Here is an 8,212-nt window from a genome sequence, read left to right on the forward strand (position 1 = left end):
AAAATCTTTCCAAGGTATGTACTCATTGAAAATATATCAAGCATCTTGATCTATCTCTATAGATCTTGATGCTCAATATGTAAGTAGCTTCACCGAGGTCTTTCTTTGAAAAACTCCTTTCAAACATTCCTTTATGCTTTCCAGAAAATTCTACATTATTTCCGATCAACAATATGTCATTCACATATACTTATCCGAAATGATGTAGTGCTCCCACTCACTTTCTTGTAAATACAGGCTTCACCTCAAGTCTGTATAAAACCATATGTTTTGATCACTTTATCAAAGCATATATTCCAACTCCGAGATGCTTGTACCAGTCCATAGATGGATCGCTGGAGCTTGCTCACTTTGTTAGCACCTTTAGGATCGAAAAAACCTTCTAGTTGCATCATATACAACTCTTCTTTAAGAAATCCATGAAGGAATGCAGTTTTTACATCCATTTGCCAGATTTCATAAAATGCGGCAACTACTAACATGATTCGGACAGACTTTTAAGCATCGATATGAGTGAGAAAATCTCATCGTAGTCAACACCTTGAACTTGTCGAAAACATTTTGCGACAATTCGAGCTTTGTAGATAGTAACACTACAATCAGCGTCTGTCTTCCTCTTGAAGATCCATTTATTCTTAATGACTCACCGATCATCGAGCAAGTTAATCAAAGTCCATACTTTGTTCTCATACATGGATCCCATCTCAGATTTCATGGCCTCAAGCCATTTTGCGGAATCTGGGCTCATCATCGCTTCCTCATAGTTCATAGGTTCGTCATGGTCTAGTAACCTGACTTCCGGAACAGGATTACCGTACCACTCTGGTGTGGAACATACTCCGGTTGACCTACAAGGTTTGGTAGTAACTTGATCTGAAGTTTCATGATCATCATCATTAACTTCCTCACTAATTGGTGTAGGCATCACAGAAACTGATTTATGTGATGAACTACTTTCCAATTCGGGAGAAGGTACAATTACCTCATCAAGTTCTACTTTTCTCCCACTCACTTCTTTCGAGAGAAAATTCCTTCTCTAGAAAGGATCCATTTTTAGCAACAAAGATCTTGCCTTCGGATCTGTGATAGAACGTGTACCCAACAGTTTCTTTTGGGTATCCTATGAAGACACACTTCTCCGATTTGGGTTTGAGCTTATCAGGATGAAACTTTTTAGCATAAGCATCGCAACCCCAAACTTTAAGAAACGACATCTCAGGCTTCTTGCTAAACCACAGTTCATATGGTGTCGTATCAATGGATCTTTAGACGGTGCCCTATTTAACGTGAATGCAGTTGTCTCTAATGCATAACCACAAAACAATAGTGGTAATTCGGTAAGAGACATCATAGATTGCACCATATCTAATAAAGTACAGCTATGACGTTCGGACACATATTACATTGTGGTGTTCCAGGTGGCGTGAGTTGCGAAACTATTCCACATTGTTTCAAATGAAGACCAAACTCGTAACTCAAATATATTTTTCCGCAATCAGATCTTAGAAACTTTATTTTCTTGTTACGATGATTTTCCACTTCACTCTGAAATTCTTTGAACTTTTCAAATGTTTTAGACTTATGTTTCATCAAGTAATATACCCATATATGCTAAAATCATCTGTGAAGGTCAAAAAATAACGATACCCGCCACGAGCCTCAACACTCATTGGACCGCGCACATCAGTATATATTATTTCCAACAAGCCTGTTGCTCGCTACATTGTTCCGAAGAACGGAGTCTTAGTCATCTTGCCCATGAGGCATGGTTCGCAAGCATCAAGTGATTCCAAAAGTCCATCAGCATGGAGTTTCTTCATGCGCTTTACACCAATATGACCTAAACGGCAGTGCCACATATAAGTTGCACTATCATTATTAACTTTGCATCTTTTGGCTTCAATATTATGAATATGTGTATCACTATGATCGAGATTCAATAAACCATTCTCCTTGGGTGTATGACCTCAGAAGGTTTTATTCATGTAAACAGAATAACAATTATTCTTTGACTTAAATGAATAACCATATTGCAATAAACATGATCCAATCATATTATGCTCAACGCAAACACCAAATAACATTTATTTTAGGTTCAACACTAATCCCGGAGGTAAAGGGAGTGTGCGATGGTGATCTTATCAACCTTGGAATCACTTCCAACCCACATCATCACCTCGCCCTTAACTAGTCCCTGTTTATTTTGCAACTCCCATTTCGAGTTACTACTCTTAGCAACTGGACCAGTATCAAATACTGAGGGGTTGCTATAAACACTAGTAAAGTACACATCAATAACATGTATATCAAATATACTTTTGTTCACTCTGTCATCCTTCTTATCCGCCAAGTATCTAGGGCAGTTCCACTTCCAGTGACCATTTCCTTTGCAGTAGAAGCACTCAGTTCTAGGCTTGGGTCTAGCTTTGGGCTTCTTCATGGGAGCAGCAACTTGCTTGCTATTCTTATTTGAAGTTCCTCTTTCTTTCCCTTTGCCCTTTTCTTGAAACTAGTGGTCTTGTTAACCATCAACACTTGATGCTATTTCTTGATTTCTACCTTCGTCGATTTCAGCATCGCGAAGAGCTTGGGGATTACTTTCGTCATCCCTTGCATATTATAGTTCATCACAAAGTTCCAGTAACTTGGTGATAGTGACTAGAGAACTATGTCAATCACTATTTTATCGGGAAGATTAACTCCCACTTGATTCAAGTGATTGTAGTACTCAGACATTCTGAGCACATGCTCACTCGTTGAGCTATTCTCCTCCATCTTGTAGGCAAAGTACTGTCAGAGGTCTCATACCTCTTGACACGGGCATGAGTATGAGATACCAATTTGAACTCTTGGAACATCTTATATGCTCTGTGGAGTTCAAAACATTTTTGAAGTTCCGGTTCTAAGCCGTAAAGCATGGTGCACTAAACTATCAAGTAGTGCTCATACCGAGCTTGTCAAACGTTCATAACGTTTGCATCTGCTCCTGCAATAGGTTTGTCACCTAGCGGTGCATCAAGGACATAATTCTTCTATGCAGCAATGAGGATAATTCTCAGATTACGGACCTAGTCCGCATCATTGCTACTACCATCTTTCAACATAGTTTTTCTCTAGGAACATATCAAAAATAAATGGGGAGCTACATCGCGAGCTATCGATCTACAACATAGTTATGCAAATACTATCAGGACTAAGTTCATGATAAATTAAAGTTCAATTAATCATATTACTTAAGAACTCCCACTTAGATAGACATCCCTCTAGTCATCTAAATGATCACGTGATCCAAATCAACTAAACCATGTCCGATCATCACGTGAGATGGAGTAGTTTTCAATGGTGAACATCACTATGTTGATCATATCTACTATATGATTCACGCTCGACCTTTCGGTCTCCAGTGTTCTGAGGCCATATCTGCATATGCTATGCTTGTCAAGTTTAACCCGAGTATTCCGCGTGTGCAAAACTGGCGTGCACCCGTTATATGTGAACGTAGAGCTTATCACACCCGATCATCATATGGTGTCTCGGCACGATGAACTGTAGCAATGGTGCATACTCAGGGAGAACATTTATACCTTGAAATTTAGTGAGAGATCATCTTATAATGCTACCGCCGAACTAAGCAAAATAAGATGCATAAAGGATAAACATCACATGCAATCAATATAAGTGATATGATATGGCCATCGTCATCTTGTGCCTTTGATCTCCATCTCCAAAGCACCGTCGTGATCACCATCGTCACCAGCTTGACACCTTGATCTCCATCGAAGCATCGTTGTCGTCTCGCCAACTATTGCTTCTACGACCATCGCTACCGCTTAGTGATAAAGTAAAGCAATTACATGGCGATTGCATTTCATACAATAAAGTGACAACCATATGGCTCCTGCCAGTTGCCGATAACTGTGTTACAAAAGATGATCATCTCATACAATGAAATTTAGCATCATGTCTTGACCATATCACATCACAACATGCCCTGCAAAAACAAGTTAGACGTCCTCTACATTGTTGTTGCAAGTTTTACGTGGCTGCTACGGGCTGAGCAAGAACCGTTCTTACCTACGCATCAAAAACCACAACGCGGTATAGTGATTGCTTTTTGATCTTCAGAAAGAACCCTGTTCATTGAATCTGATTCAACTAAAGTTGGAGAAACTGACACCCACTAGCCACCTGTGTGAGAAGCACGTCGGTAGAACTAGTCTCACGTAAGCGTACGTTTAATGTCGATCTGAGCCGCTTCATCCAACCATGCCACTGAATCAAGAATCAACTAGTGACGGCAAGCAATATGTATATACCCACGCCCACAACTCCTTTGTGGTCTACTCGTGCATATAACATCTACGCATAAACCTGGCTCGGATGCCACTGTTGGGTAACATAGTAATTTCAAAAAAATTCCTACGCACACGCAAGATCTTGATGATGCATATCAATGAGAGTGAAGAGTATCGTCTACGTACCCTCGTAGACCGTCAGCGGAAGCATTATGACAACGCGGTTGATGTAGTCTTACTTATTCTCGATCGACCGATCTAGTATCGAAGATACGACACCTCCGCGATCTACACACGTTCGGCTCGGTGACGTCCTGCGAACTCACGATCCAGTAGAGCTACGGGGGAGAGCTTCGTCAGCACGACGGTGTGATGATGGTGACGATGTTGCTACCGGAACAGGGCTTCGCCTAAGCACCGCTACGATATTACCAAGGTGGATTATGGTGGAGGGGGGCACCGCACACGACTAAAGATCAATGATCAACTTGTGTGTCTATGGGGTTCCCCCCTCCCCCGTATATAAAGGAGTGGAGGAGGGGAGGGGGCCAGCCTCCTAGGCGCGCCCCAAGGGGAGTCCTACTCCCACCGGGAGTAGGATTTCCCCCTGCCCCTTGCCTTGTTGGATTTAGGAGAGAAGGAAGGAGGGAGGAGGAAAGAAAGGGGGGCTCCCCCTCCTTTGCTCCTTTCCCCTCTCTCCCACTAAGGCCCAATAATGCCCATATACCTCCCGGGGGGTTCCGGTAACCTCCCGGTGCTCCGGTATACTCCCGTTTTCACCCGGAACCTTTCTGATGTCCAAACATAGGCTTCCAATATATCGATCTTTAGTCTTGACCATTTCGAGACTCCTCGTTATGTCTGTGATCAAATCCCGGACTCTGAACTACCTTCGGTACATCAAAACACTTAAAGTCGTAATACCGATCGTCACCGAATGTTAAGCGTGCGGACCCTACGGGTTCGAGAACTATGTAGACATGACCGAGATATGTCTCCGGTCAATAACCAATAGCGGAACCTGGATGCTCATATTGGTTTCTACATATTCTACGAAGATCTTTATCGGTCAAATCGCATAACATATACGTTGTTCCCTTTGTCATCGGTATGTTAATTGCCCGAGATTCGATCATCGGTATCTCAATACCTAGTTCAATCTTGTATCTCAATACCTAGTTCAATCTTGTTACCGCCAAGTCTCTTTACTCGTTTCGTAATGATACATCTCGTAACTAACTCATTAGCTACATTGCTTGCAAGGCTTATTGTGATGTACATTACCGAGAGGGCCCAGAGAAACCTCTCCGACAATCAGAGTGACAAATCCTAATCTTGATCCATGCCAACTCAACAAACACCATTGGAGACACCTGTAGAGCACCTTTATAATCACCCAGTTACGTTGTGACATTTGGTAGCACACAAAGTGTTCCTCCGGTATTCGGGAGTTGCATAATCTCATAGTCAAAGGAACATGTATAAGTCATGAAGAAAGCAGTAGCAATAAAACTGAACGATCATTATGCTAAGCTAACGGATGGGTCTTGTCCATCACATCATTCTCTAATGATGTGATCCCATTCATCAAATGAAGACACATGTCCATGGCTAGGAAACTTAACCATCTTTGATTAACGAGCTAGTCAAGTAGAGGCATACTAGGGACACTCTGTTTGTCTATGTATTCACACATGTACTAAGTTTCCGGTTAATAGAATTCTAGCAGGAAAAATAAATATTTATCATGATATAAGGAAATATAAATAACAACTTTATTATTTCCTCTAGGGCATATTTCCTTCAGCGTGATTGTAGGGAAAAATTTGAAATACTATGTTCCCCAACAGTAGTGGTAGAGTAGTTTATATTTTCTCTCCATACAATACTAGTTAGTCGTGCTTCAAAACTGAATGGCACGCCATTAAAAAATAAAGTCGAGAAATAATGTGGCACCTTGGGCCAACGCAACCAGATTGCATTTTGCACGAGAAATGACACACCATGTTTCGTTGACATGTGGTCCCGTTCCAACATGTCAGTGAGACGACGGCGAGTCCTTTTGTACAATTTCTGAACAGACGCCTATGTAGGTCAGGGGGCCTCTTCCTGTACCGTGGCAACTGTCCACTGCCTCTTTGCCTTTCCCTCTCAATTTGGAAATGCTGTCGCACGCTCTTCCTCGCTCCATTTGCCTTCACCCTTCCTTCTGCCATTGTTCGATCGTCTTATCCATGGAGGGAATAGGCCGGAAATGACTGACAGTGTCCTGGACTAGGGGGTACTCACCACGTTGTCTCCCGACCAATGGGTCGGGCCGAGGACCCCCATGATGATTCACTAATGGGCCACTTCGGGCTGCCCATGCTGAATACAAGGAGGATTCCACAAGACTTGGCGCATAAGACAAGGACTCCTCTAAACCCTAGGCCTATGGTGCATATATAAACTGAGGCCAGGCTAGTCAATAGATAATCGAATATTCATTAGAACAATCGCGTGGTAGACACATGTGCTCTGTACTATCTCCCATATGAATACAATCAAAAGCAGGGTGTAGGGTTTTACCTCCATCAAGAGGGCCCAAACCTGGGTAAAATCCCGTGTCCATGTTACCATCGCTCCAAGATGCCTAGCTTAGGACCCCTACTACGAGATATGTCGGATATAGAACCAACATTGGTGCTTTCATTGAGAGCCTGCTGGCAGTTGCCACGGTGAGATGAGAATTCGGATTGTCTCCGGCGCGATCTACGCATCGAAGCCGAGCTTCATGGTCAATGTCGGCATCTTTGTCGCCGGCTTGACTGGTCACCTCGGCTAGACCGAGGACCGTGCTCCACGTCAGATCATCAAGATCAGACGGATACTTTCATCATCATCAGCTCAAATCTCAACGGAGACCATGGAAAAGTCGTCCATGGAGCCTGGGGCTCATCCTCAACATTGCCCTCGTGTGACCGCACAATATTTTCTGTGCAGTAGACTTGTTTTCGCTGCCATCGTCTCCTTGGAAGTCGATTTGATGAAACCTTTGGTGGAATTGTATGGAATTGAGTATACAATAACCCTGTAAAATTTCGTCGCCTTCCGATGGAGGAATCTCCGGCGAGCTATGATATACCGGAGGCCTATCGAGTCTGGACGGGAATTTGGACGAGTTTAGGTAGTCGTCTCCAGAGCCTAGCTCAGAGGTTATTTGGAAGATCCAACCATTCATCTTCTACGGAATTTCCATATCTACCACCTCTAAAAATTTCAGCTCGATCCGACTATTCAAACTCCGGAAACCTAACGAGTGCATCACTTTTCGGATATGTTTTCTGCGCGAATACGAATCCGACCTGAGTTCATCTTTCTTCATGAACGGGATATTGGACAACCTTTTTGGACGAATCTCTTTCTAGGGTGTTGTGCATTGTTCTTAAACATGTGCCAATAAAATTTTAAGACTTCTCTGAGGTATTCTTCACCATCACGTTGGTGTCAAACCAGTCTGGCAACATTTCTCCATGACTGCCGACCTGCGCTAGACACGTCATCGCTTTGTTGAGTCGAGCTTGACTTCTTCGGATCATCATCTCGGCGAGCCGAACAAGAGTTCGGCATCGCGAAGGATAAATCATCACCAACATTGCCGCCCCATGGATTACACGGAGCGGGCACGCCCGCATCATCGCACGGTCACTTCATCCAGCCGACATTGACCGCGTCACAAGTCACGACATGCGTTGGCATGGCCGCACTGTTGCTTCTTCAAGCCGAACTGCTTCAACACCTCGGCTGACATGGCAGCTACAACGTCTCCTTACCGACCCGCTCCGTCACCTCAACTAGACTGGGGGCTTCGCCATCTCTTCATCAACCTACTCCGGGGCCTTCGGCGTCACCAGCCAACCAGCTTCGTCACGTTAGCT

The sequence above is a fragment of the Triticum urartu genome, chromosome 7A (assembly GCF_056163025.1).
Source record: "Triticum urartu cultivar PI428250 chromosome 7A, HENAU_Tu73, whole genome shotgun sequence".
Taxonomy (NCBI): Eukaryota; Viridiplantae; Streptophyta; class Magnoliopsida; order Poales; family Poaceae; genus Triticum; species Triticum urartu.